A 3,180-nucleotide genomic window follows, 5' to 3' on the forward strand; every position below is an offset into this window, starting at 1 on the left:
TCCCAGCAGGGGGCGCTGTGGGGGGCAGGGCAGGAGCGCTGGCTGGGCGGGCGTTCCCGGCTACTCCAGCCCCGGCCTGTCCCAGCAGGATCCCAAAGCGCCCAGGAGCGCCACAGGGCAGGGACTGGGGGGGCGTCCCAGCAGAGGGATTCAGGGGAGCTGAGCGAGTTATCCGGGTGAGGATTGAGCCAGGACTCCGGGGCCATCGCACTGCCCTGGGGTGCCCCCTCTGGCCCCATGGAGACGCGGTCTCTGCCTGGAGGAGGCACTGGGGCATGTGGGGGGCGTTAGACCCAGTGTGCGGGGGGTTGTGATGCTGTTTTCTGCCCTGGAGCATGATGCCCAATCTCGCTCCCTCGCGGACGGGCGGCTCTGGGGCTAAGGGCCTGGCCTCCAACGAGTTAAATAGACGTTAGGGGCAAGCAGCCGTCCCGGCGCCCCCACGCTCTCCAGGGGAGACAAGCCCCGAAGGCAGGAAGGAAGCCCCCCTATTAACTCACCCTCCCAGGCCAGGCTCTCTGTCCCCGGCACAAGGCAGCAGGAAAGCCCCCCATGCCCACTGGTTTGCCCTTTGACGCTGGGCCCAGGCTTGGCTCTGCAGGACAGGCTCCCTCCAGTCTTGCGCCCCCAGCGCCCCTCCTCCCTCCCCACGGTGCTGGGACGGGAACAGGGCTTCCTCCAGAAACCACATGCAGCTCTGTGGCTTGGGCTGCTTCCCTTCGGGCGCAACTGAGCGGTGACGTCACCCTGTGGGGACGCTGGGCGCGAGCCAGGTGGGAATGCAAGGGGAAGTGGCAGGCAGGAGCCGGGGGGGGGGAGAGGGGGCAGCAGGGGAAGTGGCTGAGTCCCCATCACCATATCTCCCGTCTTAGCCACCTTCCCTGCCCCTGCCCCCAAGGCGCATAGGCAGCACTGCTCTGCCCCTCACCCTGACTCTGGCAGTGGGAGCCATGCCCAGGAAGCTGGCACGTCTGCCCGAGGGCAGGAGAAGCTCCTGCTCAGGCCTGTTTGCCTGGACGCCGCTAGGTCTGCGGGACGCCACCTGGCACCGGGTGTTCTTACTGTCAGTGCAACGCCCTCCCCCGGGGCTGGCACCCGTCCGGGCAACAAGGCGCCTGGGTCTGTGTGAGCCATGCCCAGCGCGGGGCCCAGCCGTGCTGTGGGAAGGCAGAGCAGCTCCAGATTTTCACCAGAGCAGGATCCCTCCCCTGGAGGTCTCTGGGGTGCCAGGCCTGCCTGTGTTCAAATGAACACGCAGAGCCACATGCATGTTCCCGGAGCGCTGCAGCGGCGTGTGCTCGGAGCAGAGCGTGTTGTCACATGTATGGGTAATTGGAGCCGCGCAGAGACAAAGGGAGCTGGGGGGAGTGCAGGCGGGTTGGGGAAGGCTTGGGGAGACAGCCTCCCTCGAGAGAGGGATTCAATTAGCCGGGATCCGAGCCAGCGTCTCTCTGGTCTAGCTCCAGCCGGGCTCCAGGCCTCGCACAGGCTCATGCCCCAGTCTGGCTGGCTTGGCCAAGAGACACCGAAAGGGGCCGTAATGGGTCCCGGCACGGCACAGGGGGACTGGCCTCTAGGGCAGCTTCTGTACGTGACTCCCCCCACATGAGTCCCCCCTTGCTGGGCCTCAGGATCGCTTCAGATGCACCGCAGCGGAAGCTGAGCAAATGAATTGAATATGTCGCGTCTTGGCATGGCAGCATCGTAGGGAACAGGGCCAGAGAGCTGGGGGGGCGCTCCCGGCTGCTCCAGCCTGGCCTCTACCAGCAGGGGGCGCTGTGGGGGGCAGGGCAGGAGTGCTGGGTATGAGGGGGCGCTCCCGGCTGCTCCAGCCTGGCCTCTCCCAGCAGGGGGCGCTGTGGGGGGCGGGGCAGGAGTGCTGGATATGGGGGTGAGCTCCCGGTGACTCCAACCCCGGTCTCTCCCCGCAGGCGGCGTTGTGGGGGGCGGGGCAGGAGTGCTGGGTATGGGGGGGCGCTCCCGGCTACTCCAGCCCGGTCTCTCCCCGCAGGGGGCGCTGGGGGGGGCGGGGCAAGAGTGCTGGGTATGGGGGGGCGCTCCTGGCTACTCCAGCCCGACCTCTCCCAGCAGGGGGCGCTGTGGGGGGCAGGGCAGGAGCTGGCTGTGTCAGCAGGGAGATGGGGTGGGGATCAGTGTGGGAGTGCTGCCCATTGGGGGCTGTTTGTGGGCCATGTGCACCCCTTTCCGCTGAGCCAGGCAGGGGACCCGGGGGGGGGTCCTCCTGCCATTGTGCCGGATCCTGTAGCCCCATTGTCCTGGAGCGGATGCTGCCGGCTGCACACACTGAGCCAGGGAGGGGCTGAGCGGAGGAGAGGCCGGGTCCGGGATCCGGGAGGGGCTGACCGGCTAACTGGAGGAGAGGCGGGATGCGGGAGGGGCTGACCGGAGGAGAGGCCGGGCCTGCAGGTGTCCTGGGGCTCTCCGGGCAGGGGCAGGGCAGCTGGAGCTGGGGGACTAGGGGGTGAAGTGTGTGGGGCAGGGGCTAGTGCTTTCCTGTCCCACTGGCCCCTGAGCAGGTGGCACGTGCCATGATGGAGCCCAAGTCACCAGGGTAGGAGAGGACCCTGCTGCCCGTGGCTGCAGAGCAGGTGCCCAGTTTGGGCCCAGGCTGGGTCCTGGCCCCCCGCCCCCCAACCTCTTTCCTATCTCAGCGTCTCAACAGCCTGACTTCCTGCAGGAAAGCCACTTCCTCTGGGGCCGTCCTGGCACGGAGCTGGGGCCAGAGAGCCGGGGGGGAGGGGATGTGCAGGGGCGGGGCACTTGGGGCGCAGGAGACCTTTGCAGTTTGACCCCAGCAGCTGGGGACGGAGCAGCCAGTGCAGGGGAGGGGCTGGCACTGGGCGTCGGGAGGGCTCTGCCTGTGGCAGTGCAGTGACTGGCCTATGCCGGGTAACCGAGGGCAGGCACCACCCCACCCGGCTGGGCTAAGGGACAGCTGCAGCGGGCGGGGGGGAATGCAGAGGAGTGAGGCAGGGCGGGATATGGTGGAGGGAGACAGCAGGGAGATGGATCTGCCCCAGAGCCCTGGACAGGAGATGGGAGGGGAGCGTGTACCCTGCCTGAGCCCCCTTTGGACTCTTTGTATTGCAATAGATCTGCGGGGCGCTGGCCGTGTGCCGCCGCGTGTCAGATCCGCCCCGTCCCATACACCCCCCTGCG

The sequence above is a fragment of the Terrapene carolina genome, unplaced genomic scaffold (genome assembly GCF_002925995.2).
Source record: "Terrapene carolina triunguis isolate 2854851 unplaced genomic scaffold, T_m_triunguis-2.0 Scaffold30979, whole genome shotgun sequence".
In the NCBI taxonomy this organism is placed as follows: Eukaryota; Metazoa; Chordata; order Testudines; family Emydidae; genus Terrapene; species Terrapene triunguis.